The sequence below is a fragment of the Tamandua tetradactyla genome, chromosome 2, assembly GCF_023851605.1.
Source record: "Tamandua tetradactyla isolate mTamTet1 chromosome 2, mTamTet1.pri, whole genome shotgun sequence".
Lineage (NCBI taxonomy): Eukaryota > Metazoa > Chordata > Mammalia > Pilosa > Myrmecophagidae > Tamandua > Tamandua tetradactyla.
Window position 1 is genome coordinate 211,702,946 of NC_135328.1, and position 27,024 is coordinate 211,729,969.

Consider the following 27,024-nt stretch of genomic DNA (forward strand, 5'->3'; position numbering starts at 1 on the left):
ATGACACTATATGTCGAAAACCCTGAAAAATCCACAGCAAAACTACTAGAGCTAATAAATGAGCACAGTAAAGTGGCATGCTACAAGAGCAACACTCAAAAATCTGTAGTGTTTCTATGCACTAGTAATGAACAATCAGAGGGGGAAATCAAGAAAAAAATTCCATTTGTAATTGCCACCAATAAAATAAAATATTTAGGAATAAATTCAACTAAGAATACAAAAAACCTATACAAAGAAAACTACAAGAAATTGCTAAAATATATCACAGAAGACCTAAATAAATGGAAGGGCATACATTCATGGATTGGAAGACTAAATATAGTTAAGATGTCAATTCTACCTAAATTGATTTACAGATTCAATGCAATCCCAATTAAAATTCCCAAAACCTGCTGTTCAGAAATAGAAAAAACAATAACCAAATTTATCTGGAAGGTCAGGGTGCCCCAAATAGCTAAAAATATTCTGAGAAAGAAAAATGATGTCAGAGGTCTCACACTACTGACTTTAAGGTGTATTATGAAGCTACAGTGGTCAAAACAACATGGTACTGGCATAAAGATAGATGTACTGACCAATGGAATTGAATAGATTGTTCAGATATAGAACCTCTCATCTATGGACAAATTGATCTTTGATAAGGCAGCCAAGCCAACTCACCTGGGGCAGAACAGTCTGTTCAATAAATGGTGCCTAGACTATATCAGAAAAGAAGAAAAGGCAAAAATTCAGGAATTAACTATCCATTTGGAAGAACTGGAGAAAGAACAGCAAGCTAACCCCAAAGCAAGCAAAAGGAAAGAAATAACAAAGATTAGAGCACAAATAAATGAAATTGAAAACATGAAAACAATAGAGAAAATCAATAAGGCCAGAAGTTGGTTCTATGAGAAAATCAACAAGATTGATGGGCCCTTAGCAAGATTGACAAAAAGAAGAAGAGAGAGGATGCAGATAAATAAGATCAGAAATGGAAGAGGAGACATAACTACTGACCTCACAGAAATAAAGGAGGTAATAACAGGATACTATGAACAACTTTACGCTAATAAATACAACAATTTAGAGGAAATGGACGGGTTCCTGGAAAGACATGAACAACCAACTTTGACTCAAGAAGACATAGATGACCTCAACAAACCAATCACAAGTAAAGAAATTGAATTAGTCATTCAAAAGCTTCCTAAAAAGAAAAGTCCAGGACCAGATGGCTTCACATGTGAATTCTACCAAACGTTCCAGAAAGAATTAGTACCAATTCTCTTCAAACTCTTCAAAAAAATCGAAGTGGAGGGAAAACTACCTAATTCATTCTATGAAGCCAACATCACCCTCATACCAAAACCAGGCAAAGATATTACAAAAAAAGAAAACTACAGACCAATCTCTCTAATGAATACAGATGCAAAAATCCTCAATAAAATTCTAGCAAATCGTATCCAACAACACATTAAAAGAATTACACATCATGACCAAGTAGGATTCATCCCAGGTATGCAAGGATGGTTCAACATAAGAAAATCAATTAATGTAATACACCATATCAACAAATCAAAGCAGAAAAATCACATGATCATCTCAATTGATGCAGAGAAGGCATTCGACAAGATTCAACATCCTTTCCTGTTGAAAACACTTCAAAAGATAGGAATACAAGGGAACTTCCTTAAAATGATAGAGGGAATATATGAAAAACCCACAGCTAATATCATCCTCAATGGGGAAAAATTGAAAACTTTCCCCCTAAGATCAGGAACAAGACAAGGATGTCCACTATCACCACTATTATTCAACATTGTGTTGGAGGTTCTAGCCAGAGCAATTAGACAAGAAAAAGAAATACAAGGCATCAAAATTGGAAAGGAAGAAGTAAAACTATCACTGTTTGCAGACGATATGATACTATACGTCGAAAACCCGGAAAAATCCACAACAAAACTACTAGAGCTAATAAATGAGTACAGCAAAGTAGCAGGTTACAAGATCAACATTCAAAAATCTGTAGCATTTCTATACACTAGTAAGGAACAAGCTGAGGGGGAAATCAAGAAACGAATCCCATTCACAATTGCAACTAAAAGAATAAAATACCTAGGAATAAATTTAACTAAAGAGACAAAAAACCTATATAAAGAAAACTACAAAAAACTGCTAAAAGAAATCACAGAAGACCTAAATAGATGGAAGGGCATACCGTGTTCATGGATTGGAAGACTAAATATAGTTAAGATGTCAATCCTACCTAAATTGATTTACAGATTCAATGCAATACCAATCAAAATCCCAACAACTTATTTTTCAGAAATAGAAAACCAATAAGCAAATTTATCTGGAAGGGCAGGGTGCCCCGAATTGCTAAAAACATCTTGAGGAAAAAAAACGAAGCTGGAGGTCTCGCGCTGCCTGACTTTAAGGCATATTATGAAGCCACAGTGGTCAAAACAGCATGGTATTGGCATAAAGATAGATATATCGACCAATGGAATTGAATAGAGTGCTCAGATATAGACCCTCTCATCTATGGACATTTGATCTTTGATAAGGCAGTCAAGCCAACTCACCTGGGACAGAACAGTCTCTTCAATAAATGGTGCCTAGAGAACTGGATATCCATATGCAAAAGAATGAAAGAAGACCCATCTCTCACACCCTATACAAAAGTTAACTCAAAATGGATCAAAGATCTAAACATTAGGTCTAAGACCATAAAACAGTTAGAGGAAAATGTAGGGAGATATCTTATGGATCTTACAACTGGAGGCGGTTTTATGGACCTTAAACCTAAAGCAAGAGCACTGAAGAAGGAAATAAATAAATGGGAGCTCCTCAAAATTAAACACTTTTGTGCATCAAAGAACTTCATCAAGAAAGTAGAAAGACAGCCTTCACAATGGGAGACAATATTTGGAAATGATATATCAGATAAAGGTCTAGTATCCAGAATTTATAAAGAGATTGTTCATCTCAACAACAAAAAGACAGCCAACCCAATTACAAAATGGGAAAAAGACTTGAACAGACACCTCTCAGAAGAGGAAATACGGATGGCCAAGAGGCACATGAAGAGATGCTCAATGTCCCTGGCCATTAGAGAAATGCAAATCAAAACCACAATGAGATATCATCTCACACCCACCAGAATGGCCATTATCAACAAAACAGAAAATGACAAGTGCTGGAGAGGATGCGGAGAAAGAGGCACACTTATCCACTGTTGGTGGGAATGTCAAAGGGTGCAACCACTGTGGAAGGCAGTTTGGCGGTTCCTCAAAAAGCTGAATATAGAATTGCCATACGACCCAGCAATACCATTGCTAGGTATCTACTCAAAGGACTTAAGGGCAAAGACACAAACGGACATTTGCACACCAATGTTTATAGCAGCGTTATTTACAATTGCAAAGAGATGGAAACAGCCAAAATCTCCATCAACAGAAGAGTGGCTAAACAAACTGTGGTATATACATACGATGGAATATTATGCAGCTTTAAGACAAGATAAACTTATGAACCATGTAATAACATGGATGGACCTAGAGAATATTATGCTGAGTGAATCCAGCCAAAAACTAAAGGACAAATACTGTATGGTCCCACTGATGTGAACGGACATTCGAGAACAAACTTGAAATATGTCATTGGTAACAGAGTTCAGCAGGAGTTAGAAACAGGGTAAGACAATGGGTAATTGAAGCTGAAGGGATACAGACTGTGCAACAGGACTAGATACAAAAACTCAAAAATGGACAGCACAATAATACCTAATTGTAAAGTAATCATGTTAAAACACTGAATGAAGCGACATCTGAGCTATAGGTTTTTGTTTTGTTTTGTGTTGTTTTGTTTTGATTTTACTATTATTACTTTTATTTTTTTCTCTATATTAACATTCTATATCTTTTTCAGTTATGTTGCTAGTTCTTCTAAACCAATGCAAATGTACTAAGAAATGATGATCATGCAGCTATGTGATGATGTTAAGAATTAATGATTGCATGTGTAGAATGGTATGATCTCTAAATGTTGGGTTAATTTCTTTTTTTCTGTTAATTTAAAAAAAAAAAAAAAAGAGAAGGGATAACTGGAGATGAAGGGATACAGACTGTACAACGGGACTGGATATAAAAACTCAGAAATGGACAGCACAATACTACCCAATTGTAATGCAATTATGTTAAAACACTGAATGAAGCTGCATGTGAGGTATAGGTTTTTTGTTTTTGTTTTTTTTTTGTTTTTTTTTTCTTTCTATTATTGTTTTAATTCTTATTCTGTTGTCTTTTTATTTCTTTTTCTAAATCGATGCAAATGTACTAAGAAATGATGAATATGCAACTATGTGATGTTATTAAGAATTACTGATTGTACATGTAGATTGAAATGATTTCTAATTGTTTTGTTAATTCTTTTTTTAATTAATAAAAAAATAAAAAAAAAAAAATAAATAAATGGTGCCTAGAGAACTGGATAGCCACATGAAAAAGAAAGAGGATTCATATCTCACTCCCTATACAAAAACTAACTCCAAATTGATCAAAGACATAAACACTAGATTTAAGACCATAAAACTTGTAGAAGAAAACGTAGGGAAATATCTTATAAATCTAATAATAGGAGATAGCTCCCTAGATCTTACACCCAAAGCAAGAGCAGTGAAGAAAGAAAGAAATAAATGGGAACTCCTCAAAATTAAACACTTTTGTGCATCAAAAACTTTGTCAAGAAAGTAAAAAGACAGCCTACACAATGGGCACAATGGGAGACAATATTTGGAAATGATATATCAGATAAAGCTCTAGTTTCCAGAATATATTAAGAGACTGTTCAACTCAACAACAAAAAGACAAACAACCCAATTACAAAATGGGCAAAAGACATGAATAGACACTTCTCAGAAGAGGAAATACACATGGCCAAAAGGCACATGAAAAGATGTTCAACTTCCCTGGCTATTAGGGAAATGCAAATCAAAACCACTATGAGATATCATCTCACACCCAGAAGAATGGCCATTATCAATAAAACAGAAAACAACAAGTGCTAGAGAGGATGTGGAGAAAGAGGCACACTTATCCACTGATGGTGGGAATGTCAAATGTTACAACCACTATGGAAGGCAGTTTGGTGGTTCCTCAGGAAGCTAAATATAGAGTTGCCATATGATCCAGCGATACCATTGTTAGGTATCTACTCAGAGGACATGAGGGCAAGGACAGAAACGGACATTTGCATACCAATGTTTATAGCAGCATTATTTACAATTGCCAAGAGATAGAAATGTCCATCAACAAATGAGTGGCTAACAAGCTGTGGTATATACATATGATGGAATATTATGCAGCTGTAAGACAAAATAAAGTTATGAAGTATGTAACAACATGGATGGACTTTGAGGACATTATGATGAGTGAGATTAGCCAGGAAAAAAAAAGGACTAATACTGTATGGTCTCACTGATGTGAACTGACATTAATGAATAAACTTGGACAATTTCAGCTAAGAACAGAGACCATCAGGAGATAGAGATAGGGTAGATATTGGGTAGTTGGAGAGGAAGGGATACAGATTGTGCAGCAGGACTGATAGTAAAAATTCAAAAATGGATAGCACAATACTACCTAACTGTAATACAATAATGTTAGTACACTGAATGAAGGTGAATGTGAGAATAATAGAGGGAGGAGGGCTGGGGGCACAAATGAAATCAAAAGGATAGACAATAAAGACTGAGATGGTATAATCTAGGAATGCCTAGAGTGTATAATGATAGTGACTAAATGTACAAATTTAAAAATGTTTTTGCATGAGGAAGAACAAAGGAATGTCAATATTGCAGTGTGCTGAAAATAGATGGCAATTCATACTTTAAAACTTTAACATATGTGTAAGACTAAAGCAAAAAATGTTTATTTGGTACAGAATTTATAATTTGACTAGTGCATTTCCTAGTATAACTTATGTGGACAGTTTAATTGAACACCTTAAGTACATGGAACCTTGAGCAAGGCATGAGATTTTATAGGATTGTCCACAGTGATACCCTGATAAGTCCCAGAGTGATTTGAACAGTGAATAAAAAAGTATTTGCAAAGTCCCCTTGAGAGAATGGTGAGAAAGGGGGAAAATTCAATTTCCCCATGTGGAGAATTCCTAATATTCTCACAAGCAGTGGGGACAACCAAAGCAATAGGCCAAGCCCTCAATCTTGAGGTTTGTTCATATGAAACTTATCCTCACAAAGGATAGGCTAAGCCTACTTAAAATTAGGCCTAAGAGTCACCCCAAGAGAACCTCTTTTGTTGCTCATATGTGGCCTCTCTCTCTCAGCCAATACAACAAACAAACCGACTGCCCTCTCCCTCTCTACTCGGGACATGACTCTCAGGGTTGTAAACCTTCCTGGCAACGTGGGATAGAAATCCTAGAATGAGCTGGGACTTAGCATCAAGGAAATGAGAAAACCTTCTAGACCAAAAGGGGAAAGAGAAAAATGAGACAAAATAAAGTGGCAATGGCTGAGAAACTTCAGCATCAAGAGGTTATCCTGCAGGTTATTCTTACACATTATATAGATAGCACCTTTTTTAGTTAAGGTATATTGGGGAGGCTGAAGGGAAGTGCCTGAAAATGTAGAGCTGTGTTCCAGTAGCCAGGTTTCTTGAAGATGATCGTGTAATGATATAGCTTTCACAATGTGACTGTGTGATTGTGAAAACCTTGTATCTGATGCTCCTTTTATCTATGGTATGGACAGATATGCAAAACATATGGATTAAAAATAAATAATAGGGGTAACAAATGTTAATATAAATTTAGTAGATTGAAATGCTAGTGATCAATAAAAGGGAGTGATAAGGGATATAGAAAAAAATAGGAGAAACAAAGACTAAAATATATTGGGTAAATGGAAGTAGTAGCAATCAACGAGAGGGAAGGGTAAGGGATATGGTATGTATTAGTTTTTTTTCTTTTTCCTTTTTCTTTCTTTTCCTGAATTGACATAAATGCTCTAAGAACTGATCATGGTGATGAATATACAACTACGTGACGATATCGTGAGTTATTGATGATATACCAAGAATGGAATGATCATATGGTAAGAATGTTTGTGTTTGCATGTTTGTTATGTTTTTAAAAAGAATGGCTAGAACTGTGGGTAATGTTTCTATCTTTCAATTTTTCCTTTTTACTGCTGTCAAATGTTTATGTGATGAATAGCAATTCAGCAGGGAAAAACGGGAAGAGACGAAGGCCGTGGAGACAATGGCCTGGAAGCCCAGAAGCCCACAGAGGGTCATTCAGAAGAGAAGTATGCTATGCTGCTCATATCTTACCCATGGTTTTGAAAGCAAATTGATGATTTTGCATCTTTACTCACACACTCCGTGGACTTTGGGCATATTAATTGGGAAAAACACACATCTATCATTATTAATGGAATTTTTACTAAGATGAGACTATATTCTAGAGTAATGGCCAAGAGTGCTTTGAGTTGGTCCATCTGGGTTTAAACCCAAACTCTACTGTTCACTGGTTATGTGACCTTGGACAGATCATTTAATAATTCTGAGCTTCAATTTCCCCATATTTGAACTGAGAATAGCAGTTGTACTTGTCTCACAGGTTGCCAAGATTAAAAGAGAAGCTCACTGTAGAATTTCTTGCAGATTGCTTGGCATATAGAAAATGATCCTTCACTATTAGAAGTTGTTCTATACCAGCTGGGTAGGGTCATGTCTCCATGGAGCTGCTGATCTGACCACTTTGACTCAATGGCTGGCTATTTTAACCAAATAGTTAAATGAAGACCAAAAAATATGCCCATCATTTTACTTCATCTTACCATTTTATGTTACCCATTCTGATCTTTATGAAAGTGGGTGTTGTAGCGCCAGACCTATAGATGAAGAAGTTGGTTTGGACCAAATTTCTTACTGTAGAGTGCTGGCATCAGGCTACATCCTACATCTTCTGACTTGAATCCACTCCTTTTTCCACTATTTAATATAATTATTAAATATCTTAATGTCATGGAAAGACAATGCACCGATATGACAGAGGGAAAAAGAAGCTATGTACTGTCTCACATGATGAAAATTCCACACTAGACCTCAACCACAGCAGGATTCAGGGGCCAAGAGGATGTGATTAAGCAGGTCTCTCTCTGTCTCATGTTTCTTGTGGTTTGGTCCTCAGGGTTCACGTGGTGGTAAATAACAACCAGCCTCTCCAGGCCTGTATATCAAGATGCATTCCTTGGGTGGTGGCCCCATCTCTGAGCCTATCATGGTGGTCAGTGATGGAAACATGTCCAGAGTTGCTGCCCAACAAATTCCTATGGGGTGGAGAATGTGTTCTCTGATTGGCTGAGAGTGGATCTCCTGTTTCAACTGGTTCCTCCAAATCTCATCAACTGAGCACGGCAGGGGCTGGTTCCACAAAGTCTGTCAAAGATGCTGCTTTTGGAAGAGGGACAAGAACACTGGACAGGCCAAAATTATATTTGTCTATTGAGGAATATTTTACAAAATTGGTTAACAGGGCACTAAAGCTCCAATAACAATAAGCAGTTAGCCATTATTAGATAATGTAGGAGAAAAGTGTTTTCTGCCTAATAGAGAGTATAGAGAGATCCCCTACTTTCATATATGTGGAATATAATATTCTTCAAAGGTCACTTCACAGATGTCCACAATTGCCTGGCCCCAGGGTCGTCCTTGTGCACATCCATTCTGATTGGGAGGGACCTCACCCCACCTTTCATGGGATCAGCTGGAGGAGTAACAAGTAAAGAAGCATAATAAAGGAAGGTGATGGTAGAAGGTGATTAGGGCCACGGAAGTTTCCAGAAATCATGCCATATAAAGAATGGCTAAAGAAACCAAATGTCTCTGTATTAGGTTAGAAAAAAAGAAGACCAAGGGAAGATAGGCTAATTATCCCTAAAATATCAAGGACTATCACATATTAGGTTAAAACACTGTTAGCTCTGTACTCTCTTCAGAGGTAACATTCAAACTCATGGGAGGAAGTCACAGCAAGGCCAGTTTTTGAAGTATAGTGAATATTTATTTACTGTGCTTCCCAGCATGTCTTCTTCCATTTCTGGAATGGAATAATATACATTCGTTTTTTCTCTTTGGAGTGCTTTCCTCCCTACTCATTACCTAAAACAAATGGATTCCATTCTTAGCTTCCAGCGTGTGGCGCTTTGGTCAAGGTTGAAGCCCATCAGTCCAGTCCTTGCCCCAGCCCACAGCCCACAGCTACAGGTTTGGGTTCGTGGTGGCCGGCCCTCTCGGTGATTTCTGTCCACCTGTGACTTCCAGTGAGCTGGGGCACAGTCCCTGGGACATTGCAGAGGTGGGAACTCAAGTGCTTGTTGGCTTTGCTGTTCTGCCTCAGGCCATTTTCTGACTCCCCCTCACCCCCACCGTCCCTCCCAGAACTCATTCAGTGTAAATTCAGGGCGGCCTGGGGGTGTGCAATTACCTCAAATGATAACCCTCAACCACTGGGGATGGGATGAAGTACAAATGGTCCATCATCGGATTCTTCAGGGAGGAAATTCTGATTCTTATTCTGCTTGATTTCTCAAAGGGTCCCCAGTGGGACTGAGCTCCTGGTCCTCTGCTGTGCCCAGATCAATAATATGTTGTCTTTCCTCCTTCCCCTCTCACAGTCATCTACCCTCAGCTTCCTGGAATCACCCCTCAAATAAACTTCCTGCAAACCAAGTCCTAGTTCCAGGCTGTGTGGTTAGGGGTGGAGACTCCAAGAGGAGTCATTCAGGAATGTACATATTATCCAAACCAGACTAAGGAGAGAATGGAAATAAGAATTGGGAGGGAGCTGTTGACTGATGGCTGGTATCAGGAAGAAATGAGCCTGAATTTGTCAGCGGCCACTAAGTAGAGCCTCACAATGGAGCCAACAAGGAAGAAACAGAGCTGAGAGATGGGGCCTGGCAATACCATTTGAACCCCTGAATCAAGCCACACCTGAAGCTTATCCTTCTTAGGGTATTCAAAATTTTGGGGTCCAATAAATTTCCCTCTTAGCTTAATTAGAGGTGATTTGTTTCCTACCACTTTCAATCAAAGAATACTCTATTAAAGCCACAAAAAAAGCTTCAAACCATTAGCACTGCCTAACTATAAAAAATGGCTGCTTTGAAAAGTGCTGAACCCCCAGAATTGGAGAGATTTGAGAGCATGGTCAAGCATCCATCTGATGCACCAAAAGGTTTATCCTTCCACATTGAACAGGAGGCTAAATCCTAAGGTCTATTTCAATTCTAAATTATCTGATTAACTGATAAAAATGAATGAATGTATGCAAGTGACATGTATCAGTACTTCACTGATTAGTCCTTATTGGCCCTGCCATTTTCCACCCTCTGGCAATCTGGATTGCTGATATTTTCTTAAGGATTTTCTTCCCAGAATTGGATAAATGCTTCATCCTCTCCCTATATCACACGGTTGAAAAGACAATCAGCAAACACAAAATTAATACAGGGATCTAAAGAAAAGAAGCTCTTGCCAAGGAGAATTTCTCTTACCCCAGAAGCAGTGAGAAAAGGGATTCACAACTTTCTGGCCACTAAAATAATAACTCCAAACGGCATACTTTCATTCAGGGCCAACATATTATCTTGATGGCAGGGAGTTCAGATATATTATACCTAGGCTCACAGATATCTCCCCCAGGAAGGCCGATGATGCTAATATTTATTTTTGCAGAATGAGCATGCATTAATCAAATGCAGCAGGAACTACTGATCTCAGAATCTTTAAAAAAATATATATCAGTTTATTAATAGTGAAAAATACACCAAGCAGGCCCTTAACTTTGAGGGAGAGATCCATCTTATCTACAGAACAGGTGACCGGGCATCATTAGCCATCACAACAGGTGGCAAATTATAGATGGAAGTGAAGTCTCCACAAATGGCTGGATGGAGGGGCCACCAGCCACTTTTCCCATATATTCAAAAGCAGAGACCACAATGCTTGCTCAGAGGTTACATTAAGAAAGAAAAGATTCATGGATGTAGATGATATCTCTTTAAACTTTAGTCAGAAAGCACTAATTTAGTTATGAGCAGCAGAAAGAAAATAGAAAGAAGAGACAGACTTACTGACGGTTGTAAAATGTAACAGATATGGTTTCTGAATCTTATTTTTTAAAAAATGTTCTGTCTTGTAAGCTATTAAATGTATCATTTGTTCTATTTGTTCACTTTGTTTCAATTATCTATATACATAAAATGTGACAAGGGCTCCCTCTTTTTCATTTATTTTTCTGATCTGATGAGTTTCATCCATCAGGCAGAGTCATGAAACCATTCCCTTGCACAAAGGCCAGCATTTTGATAAACATACAAATGGATAGAAACATGCACTGGCTCTTATTGTGCCACGAGCTGCTGGGAAAATGGAGAGGTTCGTAAGACCCATTGCGAACAGAGCAAGGAGAGGGTTGAAGAGATGTGCTGAATGCACTCAGACAAGGATGCTTTCCCGGACTGAGGCTGCAGCCACAGACTCAATTTGGCTGTGCAGATACAGCATGGCTCCACAGATGGGCAGCCAACCCAGAGTCTGCACTCTCCTGCAGATTCTTTCACTGGAAAGTAGGAGATTCTGGGGAGGAATTTGGCAGGTTAGCTCACAGGGCAGTTCTGCCTTTTACACCCCATTTAATTAGACCTGATGGAAGGAATATCCCTGGACTTGGCCAGTGAGAAAAAGGCTTGGTAAATTGGCTGGATGGAATTTTTATGATTGGCAAGCATGTTTGCTAGACAGGAAACCAGGACGAGAGAGTCAGGGGTACAATGGAACTCAACAGTGGGGTGTGAAGGCCAAAAGTTTGCCCGGCTTCTCTGATACCCAACCTCCAATGAAATATTCCTCCCCCATACTCTCCTTGCTAGGTAGAAAGACCCATTCAACTTTAGGTCTTTTATTTCATCTCTGTCCCCATAGTTGCGGAGCTGCTGTGAGCAGGGGGATATAGAGATAAACAATAAAGAGTCCCTACCCTTTAGGAGCCTGCACTTTAGCAAGGGAAGGGGTTCATAAACAAATAATTAAGAAGCAAATACACTGACATTATTGCTTGTTAGTCTTATGTTAAAATCCCCTTGAAGATGGAACAGCCAACTTTTTGATAATTCAGATCTCTTACAAATAGTATTTCCAGCATCAAGAAGGCTTTGTCCACTAAAATGAATTATCAAATTGGAATGTTTTGACAAAGCTGAAGATGAAAATCCAGATTTCCTGCCTCTGTGATTAACACACTGCTTCAGTGCTGGGGTGACTTCTGAATGCTCTCCAAAGGAAAAAGGACAAGAAGGAGAGAGGGCATCATTTCTTCTTCTTATGCCTTTCATCCTGAAGCCAGAAGGCTAGAAAACTAGTTGGCTACCTCTTTCCTCCTTTGTCTACCACTGAGGAGCTTTATGACCGGCCTCAGGCACCTCCACTCTTTGAAACACAAAGATGGTCTCATCCAGCTTTGGTTCCTTGAGAAGCTTCATGGTTCCACTCTTGCACAAAAGTCTGAATCCCAGCCTTTGCACTCTTCAGACTCCATTCTGAGCAACTTGCACCAAGTAGCTCCTATCACTGACCTCCACTCTATTCTTGGAGCTTTTCACTCCGATTCTACATTTGCACTCAAACTAGCCCAGGCTTTCAGCTTTCATGTTGGGCACCATCTTGCAGGCTTTGACTTGGGATCTTGCTCCTGCTCTGCTCTGCTACCAGGACACACACACCTCCTGCTCGGTGTTGCAGGGGCCACATTATCCCCACCCTCCATTCTCCACCCCCATACATGACATCCTGTGTTGGTGCTGGTATTTCTATACGTGTTCATTGCATTCACACACTTCTTCCAAAGCTTTCTTCTCCACAGTCAGGGAAAGCATCCATGAGAAGAGAGTCTAAACCTCGCACCCAATATGGGCTTGATGTACATTTAATGATCAAATCTATAGACCAAATTCAGGGGCTGCAAACGTGGTCTTTCTCTAATAATCTTGAGCATTCCTTTTCAAAATGCAATTTTATTGAGATATGTTCACACAACATACAATTCATCTGAAGTATGCATTCAGTGGCTCACAGTAACATCACATAGCTGTGCATTCATCATCACAATCAATTGTAGAACACTTTCGTTACTCCAGGAAAAGAAGAAAATGAGAAAACCCAAACATCCCATACCCCTTTTCCCACACCCCATCATTGACTCCTAGCACTGGTGTGGTGCATCTGTTACTGTTGATAAAAGAATATTAAGATATCACTGTTAACTATAGTGCATAGTTTGCAATAGGTACATTTTTCCCCATATAACCCTTGTAATAGTTTTGTTCATTTGTTCTAGTTCATGGAAGAAAATTTTTATACTAGTACTGTTAATCTCAGTCATTATCCACCACAAGCTTTGCTGAGTGTACAGTCCCTTGTTTGAACCTCTAGTTTTCCTTCTGGTGACACATGATTTGAAACTTCCCCTATCAACTACATTCACACACCATTCAGCATTATTAATCAGACTCACAACAATGTTCCACCATCACCTCTAACCACTTCCACTCATTTCAATACAACTTAGTTAAAATTCTGCACATCTTAAGCAACTGGGTCTCCAATCTCTAGCCTCATTCTATCTCCTGGTAACCTATATTTTAGATTCTGTGTCTATGAATTAGCTCATATTAGTGAGATCTTACAATATTTGTCCTTTTGTGTCTGGCTTATTTCACTCAACATGATGCCCTCAAGTTTCATCCATGTTGTCGCATGCATCAGGATTTCATTCCTTGTTCCTGCTGAATAATATTCCATTGTGTATACAGACCATGTCCTGTTTATCTATTCATTGGTTGATGGACACTTGGATTGTTTCCTCTTTTAACAACTGTGAATAAGGCTGCTATGAACACCAGCGTTCAAATGTCTGTTCAAGTCTCTACTTTCAATAGTGGGATTGCCAAATCGTAGGGCAATGCTATACCACACTTTGTAAGGAGCCGATAAATGTCTTGCACAATGGCTGTACCATTTTACATTCCTTCCAGCTGTGAATGAGTTCCTGTTTCTCCACATCCTCTCCAACAACTGTAGTTTCCTGTTTGTTTATAGTGGCCATTCTAGTAGGTGTGAAATGACATCTCATGACGGTTTTGATTGCATTTCTGATAGCTAGTTAAAATGAGCATCTTTTCACATGCTTCTTTCTTCTTTGGAAAAATGTCTATTCATGTCTTTTGCCCATTTTGTAATTGGATTGTTTGTTTTTTGGTTTTTGGTTTTTGCTTTTTACTGTTGAGTTGTAGGATTTCTTTGAAAATTCTGAATATCAAACCCTTATCAGATACGTGGTTTCCAAATATTTTCTCCCATCCAGTCATCTGGCTACTTTTTCACCCTTTTGACAAAGCCTTTTGAAGCCCAGAAATATTCAGTTTTAAAGAGGTTCCATTTATCTGTTTTTTTCTTTTCTGACCTGTGCTTTGGATTTCAAGGTGTAGGATACTAGCATCTACCACTAGATCTTGAAAATGTTTCCTTACATTTTCTTCAAGAAGTTTTATGGGACTGTCTTTTATATTTAGGTCTTTGATCCATTTTGAATTAATTTTTGCACACATAGCGAGATAGGGGTCCTCTTTCATTCTTTTGGATATGGATATATAGCTCTCCCAGCACCATTGATTGAAGTGAGTGTTCTGTCCCCGTTGTGTGGACTTGGGAGCCTTGTCAAAAATCAATTGACCATAGACCTGAGTGTCTATTTCTGAACTCTCAGTTTTATTCCATTGGTCAATATGTCTGTCTTTACTTGAGCATTCTTTTAATGGCAGTACTCATGAGTCAAGAGAAAGCATTTCAAGTTTATTTAGAAAGTTGTCTCTCTTTTTTATCAAAGATGAAGGGAGAGGGTTCAAAGACCCCAGAGCACTTTGTGACTGAAACAGACATGGATGAAAGTACAGCATCCACTGCTAATTTCTGCTGGATGAGAAAGACCCTGTCACTATTGGTGTCAAGTCCCCTGGCCTTCTTGTTTTATCACAGTTTCAGAATTAGCGAGCCTTTACTTTTTTTATTGTACAAAACACATACTGGGACAGAGAACAGTAAAAGGTAATGCTTTTCTCAGCTATTGAAAAAGTATATAGATTTCACGGACCCCACATTACCTCTAAAATTGTTTTCAGATACAACATGTCCTATATTAACCTCCTTGCTTGTTCTTTTTCTTTTTGTTTGCAGTCTTCTCTGTGAAATAGGTTGTGTCTGGACAATGAAATCAAACTTGCCTAAACGGCAAGGAACAACATATAATCATAAACTGAAAACTTCTCAAGTTGGAAAGAAATCATTGGAGGCAAAGAGAGAGTGGGAGGTTTTGAAGATTTAGGTACCTAGATGAGCAGTCTAGGACACGCCTGGCAGTGAAAGGTCCTCGGAGGAACACTGGACCAGGCGCTAGAAATGCCAAGGATGACTGACAGCTCCACCACTTGAAAGCTGTGTGACCTTATCTCTCTGATTCTTCTCATTTTTCACTTTTAGGCACTTATAACAAAAGGGTCACATGTTTGCCTCCATTTCTCACGGGGTGGTAGTAAAATTCCAATGAGGTCTTTGGTAAAATGCACTGCTGTGTACAAATGAAGTAAACCTATCAACAAAGAATACCTGGAAGACTGGGCTTAGGTTCTAGCCACTTCCTCTTTTTAGGCTTCGGTTTCTTCATCTTAAAGTGAAATAAATGAATCAATCATCTTTGGGATGCTTTTCACCTTTATGCTTACATAAGTGGTGCAGGACGTACACAGGCCTGGGATGCCTCATCTAGGAACTCCCTCAAGGCAAGAAAGGTGTCCCTGGCTCATATGGTCAAAAGCCCTGCCCATTTCAGCTGTAGCTGTGAGTTATCTAATGATTTCCATCTTCCCTTTTGTGCCACCACACAAACACATGCATTCAGTAGCAGGAACAATCTGCTAACCCCCCTAAATATATAATTCAGATCATGCCACTGGTTTGCTTGAAACCCTCAGTACTTAAAACTCCTCATGCCTATAATAAATTCTAAATCCTCATCTGGCAGGACCTGCCCTGCCTGCTTCTCTGCCCCACCCACTATCCTGGCCCCTCCCACCTCCCTACCCACTTCCCTGCCCCACCCACTTCCCTGGCCTCAGTCACACAGGTTCCAGCAATACCTCTCTCCTTAGGATTTTGCAAACCTGCTGCCATACTCTCCTGAGCACAGTAGCTCATCACCGGGGTGATTTGCTCCCTGTATAGTTACTTTTGGCTGCTGTAACAAATCACCACAAACATGGTGGCTTCAAACAACAGATATTTATTCTCTCACAGTTATAAAAGCCAGAAGTCCTAAATCAAGCGAGGGCTGTACTTCCGGGATGGCGGGGGGGGGGGGGGGTAGACTCCATTCCTGGCCTCTTCCAGCTTCCTGTGACTGCATCACTTCAGTCTCTGCCTTGTCTTCACCAGGCCCTCATCTCTGTGTCTATATCTCCCCCTGTTCTCATAAGGACACCTGTCTTTAGATTGAGGGCCCACCAGGATAAGCCAGGATGCTCTCCTCTCAAGATCTTCAACTTAGTTACATTTTAAAGATGCTTTTTTGTAAATAAGGTCACATTTACAGGTTCCAGGGGTTAGGATGCTAACCTGTCTTTGGAAGGCCACCAGTCAATCCGCTATGCCTCCTCCCCTTTGCCGGACATTCTAGTGATGTCCAAAGGCATTTATGATTGTCACAATTGGGAGGTGATGCTACCGGCATTAGTTGGTGGAGGACAGGGCTGCTGCTAATCAGTGTACAGCGCCCAGGACAGCATCCACCACAAAGAATGGTCCCTCCCCAAATGTCGCCAGTGCTGAGGCTGAGAAACCATGCCTTGGTGGTTGTTAAGGAGACAAGACTGAACACAGACAAAACAGGATTTGATGAGGTGCCAGGCTGAGGGAGACTAGAGGAAGGAATTCCTTGGCCAGAGAAGGGTGAAGTGGTTGAAGAAGTCATCATAGAGGAGGTGGACTGCAGCCTTACCATGGGTCTGGAGGGATGGGGAGGGTTCGCTTTGCAGGGAGATCCCTCCTAGGAGAACTTCCATGTGTGGTCACAGAGGGATGAAGGGAGAAGTCTAGGCCATTCAGGAGCTGGTGAAGTGGCCAGCCCAGGAGCAGGGGCAGCTTTGACGGGCTCCGGTGGAGTCTCATTACATAGGTCCTGAGCACCAGGATGAAGAGTATGTGTTTAAGCCATGGATAATATGGACTCATTGGAGGCTGTGAAACAAGGGAGGGGTGCCACCACAGTGGTGATTTGGGAAAATTAATCTTAGCAAAACAGACTCAGCAGGAAGAGGGAGAATGTAGAGGGAGGGCGGCCGCCCTGCTCGAAGGCCATTGCGGTAATCCAGGCATGAAATGGTTTACTCTATTAGAATTGCCTATTTGTTCTATAAGGGGCTGCCTCTTTGCTTCTCTCACTTCTCCTCTACCATGTCTCTGGGACTCTGGCTTAAATGTTCACCTGAATATATACACGCTCAGTGCGACTCTCTGCTCTACGACGATGCATTAATTTCCATTGATGTAACAGGAGTTACAGATGTGCAGCTTGAGCTGAAGACACAGCTAAGGTACGTGTGTATGTGTTAACAAGGCTGACAGCTGCTTGGAGACAACCATCTCACCCCACCCTCATTATCCACATTGCTTGACTTGGTTAAAATCTGTGACTTTAACACTGCATGAATGCAGCTTTTAAGAAAAGTCATGCCTTGGTATTTCATTTTATACATTCGAAGAGGGAGTAGATGGCAGAAAAGTGAGGCTTTCAACCTCTATAGGAAAATGGCAATGAAAACAAGGCTATGTAATTGTCCAAACATGGAAAAACGGTGGTTGTTCAAGCAGTAGCACAGAAATATTGATGGAAACTCTAGGAAACAGCTGGTTGGGTAAATAGTAGATGCTCCCAAGTGACTTGCGCATCTTTTCTGGGTTTTAAAACTATCTCTGCCTACTACCCATCTCCCAGCTTTGCTATCCAAACATATTCTTGGTTATAAAATGAGCAAAGTAGAAACATTCAACTTCTGAAAGACAGCTAAGGAAGGTTATTTGAATCAAAGTAGTGGAAAATAAGTGTGTCACCCAGCAACAACCACAACCTAAACCCAGAGTCAAACAAACAAAATAAGGCAGGTGTTTTCAATCAAGGAGAACATAATACACATTCATTTTCCTGCAAAAGCCAGGACAGAAATTTTAGATCTTGAGGCATGGTATTGCCGAAAGTTACAAGCAAACAGAAAGAGGTTGTTTATGGAGAAGGTTTCAGAAGCACAATCCATTTCAGTGATTTAGATGCTCTCATAGCTTAAGAACTATAGGCCACATGGATGATAAAAATGAATCTGGCAGGTATAATTAGCTATTTTATAACCAGGAGACAATTGCTTCTACTATAACACAATAAAAGCAGACTATTCTTCTACTGCAGCACAATAGAATAGAGAGGGTAAGTTCATCAACTATGCAATGCAGAGCCTGGTGAGCATCCACCAACCTGAGCCTCAGTCTCCCTGGTTGTCAAAGGAGAGTAGACTTGGTGCTCCTCTTGTGGAGGGGGGAAGTGGGAATGAAACTGGATGGTCCCTGTGCAACACAATACTTTTAGATACAACAAAATTAGAAGTGCCCCCAGGCAGAAGCCATCATGGGTTCCTTAGCAACCAGAGTGAAGTTCAAAGGTGAATCTCTGTTTACTTGAATTACCCACGCTGTTCTAAAAACCTCAGAGTTATCTTTGACTGCTTGCTTTCTTTCATCCAACTCAATATCAAGGTCTTTCATCTCTTCCTTCCAAACATATTCAGAATCTGACCTCCTCTACTGCTACCAGCCCAAGCCAAACCAGCATCACCCTTCACCAGGTTGGGGGCGTGGCCACCACACGGATCTTCTGCCTTTCTGTCTGTCTACAGCCCATTCTCCTACAGCAACCCAAGCCAGATCACATGGCTCCTTTGCTCAAAACCATGCAGTAACCACTCTTAGAGATTTGCCCCGTACCCCAATTACTTCTCCAACCTCATCAACCACTACATTCTTCCCATGCAGTTCCAACCCCAGTGGCCTCCCTGCCATTCATTCATGGCAGGCATGCTCCTGACCTTGGGCCTTTGCTATGGCTGGTTCCACCTTCTGGAATGTTCTTTGCTCAGATATCCATGGGGCCAACGTCTTTGCTTCCCTTAAGTCACCTCTTAATGAGGCTACTCTAACAGCCCTACTGAAAACTGGAATGCTCCCACCCTGATTCCCCTTAGCTTGTTTATTTTTCTTTTTCCATAGAATTTATCCCCTTCTAATCTTACTTATTTACTATTTTTGTCATTTGTTGTCTATTTTTTTTGTACAACCGTATACACCTGAATGCTAATACCATGAGGGAGGGATATTTATGGCATCTTATTCACTGATGTACTCCATGGTGGACGTGTAGCAGATCCTTAACAAATACTCATCAATTGAAAAAAATCATTAAACATAATGATTAAAAGCTTGGATTCTTGATCCATATCACCTGTGTTTGAATCACTCACTCTCATTTCCTAATCTCTCTGTGCTTTAGTTTCCTCCTGTAGAATAGAACTCCCTCTTCTTTTGAAGCAATACTAGTGAACATCCTATGGAATCAGTGTTCCTCACACTCCAACTTGGTATTTGTAAACAGTAATATGGAGCTTCCTTTGCCATATTGACCAGTTAGCTTTACACTTAGATAAAGCTTTCCAAGGAGGAATTTTATACATAGTTCCCTAGTGAGTCATTTGATAAACAAATGCTAAGAGTAGGCTATTAAAACCACACTTACACCTGATGGACTCTAGCAATTAAGTTTTTTTCTTTTTTTGCAAGTAGCACGGATGTACAAAATCACATACCTATGACAGGTACAGCTTGATGTGAGGGTCCTCTCCATCTCCTGCCTCTGCTTCCTCTGGGTGGGCACCATCCTCACCCAGGCTCCCTCCCCTCATGGAGGCAAAATGGCTGCCACAGCTCCAGACTAGAAATCTTCCCAGGTTGTGGTCTGGAGGAAGAGCACCATAGTCTGTTTGCCAGCATGCCCTTGGGTTCCTTCTGCTTTCATTGGCTCCCATGCCCATCCTCGAGTCAAACACTGGGGCTGGAGGAATGGGATATGCTTCCCAGAGTGAGAGGAGGCAAGGTCAGACACAGTAGAAGAAGGGTGAGTTGTTCAGACACCAGAAACACCACACATCCACTGTCCCAATAACACAGCCAGTCAACTCACGAGAGTCTTCCCTCCCTGTCTCTACTAGTTGCAAGTCACTGAAATGCTGTCCTATAAGAATGCAGATTCAGTTATATTTAGACAGTTTACTCTGGACCCAATGAGGAAACACTGACCTTTAGTATCTACTCAAAAAAAATTAATATAAGGTAAGATAAAGCCCAAATCCTTGTCATAAAACTACATTTAGTAGGGCAAATTGTCCTTAGAATCTGTCTCATCTATTCCTTAGGTTTGGGCCTCTGAACAAGTTGCTTAACTTACCTGTGCCTGTTTTCCATCTCTGAGATGGAAAGCATACTTTTACCTACCTAACAGAGCTGTCGTGAAGAGTAAATTGGGTTATGCACGTAAAGCCCTGAAAAGGGTGTCTGGCACATGGCTAGGTCTGCTAAACATTACCTATTATTGATGTTATTTTCATTATTAGCAAGGGGCTAGCAATCCAGTTCGCACAGTACAAAGAATGGTGACATGATCCAGACATATGCAATGTAATTTGGCCTGAGATTCCCTTACATCTTTCCAAAAGTATTGTTTTCCCAGAATGTTGGCAGCTGAGACATTTATATGTTCATTTTTTCAGCATATCCCACACTAGACTGGGTTCTCACTAGCTAAATAGTGACTCCATTGAGTCAGTAAATCCTTCTAGCACCTGTTTGTTGCTGGTTAGTAAAAAGAGGGCTGATTTTATGGTGGTCCAAGATGAGCAAAGCAGAAGATGGAAATAGATCCACCCCTAAGAGTGTTTATCAGCAAGACATAGGAAGAGCAAGACACTATGCAGTAGCACGAAAGACGTTATGTGCATGGACACATCAGAGTGGCCGCAAAGCCTGGCTGACCTTTTGGAGTCCAATAATTGAATGTCTAAACAGGTGAAATGAGTGCCTTAATCAGTCTATCTAAATCTCTCATCTTCTTCCAGTTCCTGCAGACTCTGGTGAGGGCAGGTCATCCAAACTCTGGATAGCGGTGTGGCTGAGCCCAGGGCTTAGGTGCTGAGCCGGTGATTCAAGATAAAAGTCTGGGGATGGGGAGGAGGCTTCCTATTTTCCCAGTATAGATGGGTCTGCCTAATTCCCTGCAAGCCATGAGCCACCCTGCTTTCTCATTGTGAAAACCTGAACTGAGCCAGCAGGAAAGAAGAATCTGTCACAAGGGGTTGAAGTTGAAGGCTTCTTATTGGTGACTCATCTTCTCTAGTGTTCCTCTCTGGCTTGAGCCAAGGCTTTTGACAATGACAGACTCTCTAAGGCTACCCAGCCATGGGCACCACTCTGGTTATCCTGGCAAATCTGAAACCAGCTATTTTCACTGTTGGTTTGGTAATAAAAGCCAGAAAACCAATCATACACATTCTTTCCAAAACCTTAGCAGTTTTGAGTTAAATTGCAAGTCAGGTGTTTTGATCAGCAGACAGATCAACCAATTTTATTAAAACATTTCCAGCTCTTTCCACTAATTACGGCTGCCATCCACTTGCCCTCTCTGGTCCTTGATCTTCCCATCTGTAAATTGGGGGGGATGAAACCAGATGAGCTCAAGGGGCTCCTCTTGGTCTAACATCCTTCTGGATGTTCTGTTTCTAAGAAAAGGTTAGGATCAGAAGGTATTGTGCAAGGCCAAAATTACCCTTGTAAGTTGTTTAACTTGTCCACCTAGTAACCTGCCTTTGGGTTTGTTTATTCAACCCTGCACATCAACTTCCATTCACACAGAAGTCTGGGAATCACTGAGCTTGTCAAGGAAAGGAGCAAGAGGGGACGCCTTATACTGGCATCTAGGCCTTCCAACCATCCTGCCTTAAGAAAAGAAAACTATCAAATCCCTGCTAGGGTAGATGGGTCTCTGGACCAGATAAGTCCTGAAACCTAGAGAGCCTGAGGGCCCAACCTCTTTAGAACATCAGCTAGTTCTGTCTCCCTACCCCATATTAGTGATAGCCTCTTCCAACATGAAAAAGTTAGAATCGCCATAGCATAGTCCAAATACCCCTAAAGAGAGGGATAGAAAGATCAAAGATGATGGTGGAGTTTTACAGAGAAGGTGAGGTTTAACAAACAAATATGATTGCTGAATCATTAAGCTGATGTTCCTTTTAGATTCCAGTATATCTTAGAGCAGCTGAAGACTTAACATTGTGGAATTGTAACCCATACCAAACTCAGATCTCTGCTCTACCACTAATTGTTGTGCTGTGTTTTGAAATTTATTGCTTTTTTGTATATATGTTATTTTTCACAAAAAAGAAAAAAATCAATTGTGATGATTTAAAAAAAAATGTATTTATTCCTTCTAGCCTCCGATATTTTGGAGCAGCTAGAAAGAAAAACCTGAGATGATAGTACGGTAGCCCATGACAAACTCTGGGATCTGTCCTGTAACTACTTGTTGAGGAGTGCTTTGAAAACTGTTGCTTTTCTTTCTTTGTTTTGTATATATGCTATATTGTACCAAAAAAAAATTTTTTTTTTAAATCCTGTTAGGGAAAAGGGATGGGAGAGAATTGATAAAGGGTTCCTGCTTGCCTGTTCTGTTTTTTAAACTTTTGAAGCTTTGGCCCTGAGTAATAGATTTGCTTCTTGCAAGGATGAAATGAGATGGTATGTGTAAAGTAGTGAGCACAGGACCTACAAATGGTAGGTAGACAATAACTACTGGATTTGAGTGGAAATCTTGCTTGCTCAGACCTATATTTTCACTATTCTTTGAAAGACTGTAGAGAAGAATTTGGTTGCTGGCCAGCTCTGCTCCTATGCTGGTTTTTCCTGTCATGACTCCACCATGTAGCAGCCCCACACGTGCCCCAGTCTCACCCCTGAGGATTCGGTTCCAAAGGCTGCAGGAAAGTGAGCAGGGCAATCACTCGTGCGGAAACCTTCTTTGCAAACTGGAAAGCAATGTGCACCACTGAAGAATTATTATTAGTATACATCTGGCCAATGGAACTAGATGGACCCTTCCATCTGGGTTGCTAATGAGCTAACATTTGAGTGCTTGCCGTGGACCAGGCAGTGCCAACTGATTTACATGCAGCAGGAACTCCTGACTTTTGGGACGTGTGTGTCATCCCCATTGCCAGTCTAATTATTTTAGGGGAAGAAATAGAAAATCAGAGAGGTTGAGGGACCTGTCCAAGGTCATTCCATTATTCAGTGGTAGGGATTCAGACCTAGGTTAAGTCAGCCTGAAGGAAAAAGCCCATCTTTCTGCTTCAACTCACTGCCTCCTGATTTGAGAGCTGCTGAGAGCCTCCTCCACCCAAATCCACTCCAGCCTCCACTGCACAGAGGCAGCCCTGGGTGTGTAGCAAAAGGCATGGGATTGTCCGCAACAGAGCTGGAGCCTGGGCTTATGCCTCCAAACATCAACTGGGTAAACTGACTCACCCTCCCTGTACTTAATTTCTTCATCTATAAGTGGGAACAATAATAACACCGACCCCATGGAATTGTCATAGCACAAAATTAGAAAAGGCTCGGCCCCAGGTACCTTGCTCAGTACATAGAAAGTGCTCAACAAATGTTAGATTAAAAAGTATACTGATGGGGGTGCAAAGGTGGTTCAGTGGTAGAATTCTTGCCTGCCATGCGGGAGACCTGGGTTCGATTCCCAGTCCATGCACTTCCCCAAAAATAAACAAATAAGCAAAGCAACCAAAAATTCAACAAATGATGCTATCGTCTGTTTAAATGACATCCTGACCACCCAGAGATACCGAATGTTCTAGACCTTTTAGACACAGCATCAGTATACCATTTTCTTTTTTTGTATGCTGTATGGTACAAATACAAATTTCATTATTTTTCCATGTGAGTATCCCATTATTGGCCTCCAGGGGAGTCACTCCTTCCTTCCCACCCACCTTTCCCTCAGCATCAGGGGCCCCCATGCAATTTGGGGGCTGGCCAAGTAATAGTTACAGTGGCAGAGTTACACTTTTCTCAACTGTTTCTCTGACACAAAAGCAATATGACAACTGCCTTTTGGGAGCTGCCCACCACGCAGGCTGAATTGCCAGAGGCTAGAAAAGAATGCAGGCATTCGAGTGGCTCGTTCTCTAGCTTAGACACCGGACATTCTGGGATGATATGAATGGAAAGCGTCCCTCTAACCCTGCTTACAGCACCTACCCTGTCTCTAGAGCTTGACTGTAAGATGCATGATTTGCATCCCCATGACACACAGCCATGGGGCTGGTGGCAAGTCCGTGCACTAAGATATTGTGCAGAAATGAGAGGGGATGCAGAAATTTCGGGCTCCTTTGCTTTCATTCCTTCCTTTTCTCTTCCCTCCCTCCCCTTTACTAGTTCTGACCACCTGCTGTGTATCAAGTGCTGTTCCAGTTCCTGGTGATAGAGCAGTGAACAAGTCAGGCAAAGGTTCCTGCCCACGTGGACTTCACAATCTAGGGCAGAAGTCAGCTAACTTCTTCTGTAAAGGCTCCGAGAGGAAACACTGTCAGCTTTGCAGGCCAGAAGGCTGCTGTAAGCAACTATTCAACTTGGCCACTATAACATGAAAACAGCCATAGACAACAGTAAACAAATGAGCCTGGCTCTCTTCCAATAGAACTTTAAAAAAAACAAAAACAAAAGCAGGTAGGGGGCTGCGTCTGACCTTGGAACACAGTTTGCCAATCCCCAGTCTAATTGGGAAGATGAACAATATATGGTCAAAAAATAACTAAGATCATTACAAGTTATTTTAAGTTTTTTGGAAGACATAAAGGGATACTGTAACAGAGAATAAACTCGGGTGAAGTGGCAGTTGTTGCTTTAGGTATAGTCAGGGAAGGCGTCTCTGAAGAGGTGATATTTAAACAGAGACCTGTGAAAAATGAAAAGGAAATACAGACAAAGGGAAGAGGACTCTGGGCTGGAGGCCCAGGGATTACCAAGGCCCGGATGGAAGAAAGAGCTTGGGGTGTCCATGTGCAGAAAAGAGGCTAGGCGTGGTGAGTGGGGTGGGGCCAGGGAATGGGGCAGCAAGAGGTGAGACAGGCACAGCGTTGCCATTCACAGGGCTCTAGAAGCCAGCATAAGGAGCTTGGATATTGCTGAGTAGGATAGGAGGCTAAGGGAAGGGTTTAAGTAGGAAAGTGGCAGGACCTGGTCACAGGGCTTCCTAAATAAAAACAGCTAAGAAGAGGGTAATAACGTTTCCGAGGTATTTGCTCACCTGAATTGAACACCTTCCCCAAAATGTATTGCAGCAAGCAAGCTCCTGGCAGCAAGCATGCCCCTCCCCCATAACTCAGCTTTCGCAACCCTTTCTGGTTCCGGCCACCAGCGAGCTGCCAATCACCTCCCTCAAGTGTAGCCAGTTACCATATTAGGAAAACGCTGCCAGCAGCCACTCACCTCCCTCAAGTGTAACCAATTGCCATATTAGGATGATGTTACCAGCCATTCTGTCTATAAATGCCTTGTATCAGGCCCTGATGGGAGCTCAGACTTTCAGAGGCTACTTGGCTGAGCCCTATGAGCTTAGACTAATAAAACCTACTTCCTGAAACTTTGGAGCCTGGATCCCAGTTTGTTCTGCTTCCGTGTAACATTCCTCATTCCTTGTTACGTGCTCCAGCTCTGTTTCCGTGCAATGTTCGTGGAGGATCTTGCAGAGCCTCGTTCCTGGTTTCACACTACAGTATGAAAGGGCCAAAATTCAAGCACAAATGGAACCTTAGACATTGTGCCAAATAGAGTGACTTGCACCTAAGAAGCGATTAAAAGGAAGAAGTGTTGAGAAGGTAGAGTGGGGGAGGAGGAGTGGCAAGAACATGACGTAGTGTCACTGTCATATGGGGTTAGCTCAGTCTTAACTCCAGCTGCTGACGGCCCCTCTCCTCTCCATTCTGCACCGACACACTTAATAGGGAAATGCTTACAATGATCAAATCAAATCAAGATGGTGGTCTCATTTAAATTGAGCTAAATGCCTGCCTGAGTCAATCACAAGGCCCTTCATTGGTTGCATATTCTATTTAAAAACAAAACAGAACCAAAATAAATACATGAATCAAGTGATTTGAAAGCACAGACATACTGTAATGTGGATTTTATTTTTAATGAGCACAATGAAAAGCCTTCAGAGTTGGGGGCACTGCAGTGCAATCAAGCCTTGGTTTGTGGAAGCACTTACACCAGGGTGATGAGATACTGAAGTCACGGTGGCTCATGGAACTTGCCCTCCAGTCCTCAAGAGTGGTGGGGCCAGCAGGGGGCAGGGGCTTTTCCTGACGGTCTGGTGCACAGCCCCTTGTCCCCAGTCTAGGAGAGCGATGTAGCCCCTCCAGGGCTCAGGGAACCTTCTACCTCACTTTGACCCACCCTCACCCCCAGCACAGGGCCAGTGAATGAGCACACAGTGCTGACAAATACCAGGGGGCGGGGACTGAAGACCTGGATGGAAAAGCAGGAAGGGCTGTCTGGCTTAACTGGTGAGGAGAATGCCCAGAGCCCTCTCTCCACACTTATTAGAACAACTTGAAAGATATCCCACCCACTGAGGCAGGTTAAAATAGGAAAAACATCTTGCAGGCCCTGAAGTGCTTTCTGGGGTGCAGTTAGGGGCATCTGGTGAGAACAGTCAGGTTCCTGAATGTGGAAGCAGTTA

At 41.3% G+C, this 27,024-nt stretch overlaps 1 protein-coding gene across 3 annotated transcripts in view; it reads right to left on the minus strand.

Annotated features, from left to right (window-relative positions):
• Nucleotides 1-27,024, minus strand: part of KAZN (kazrin, periplakin interacting protein) — a 1,164,933-nt gene that overhangs the window by 923,036 nt on the left and 214,873 nt on the right. The window lies entirely within an intron of this gene.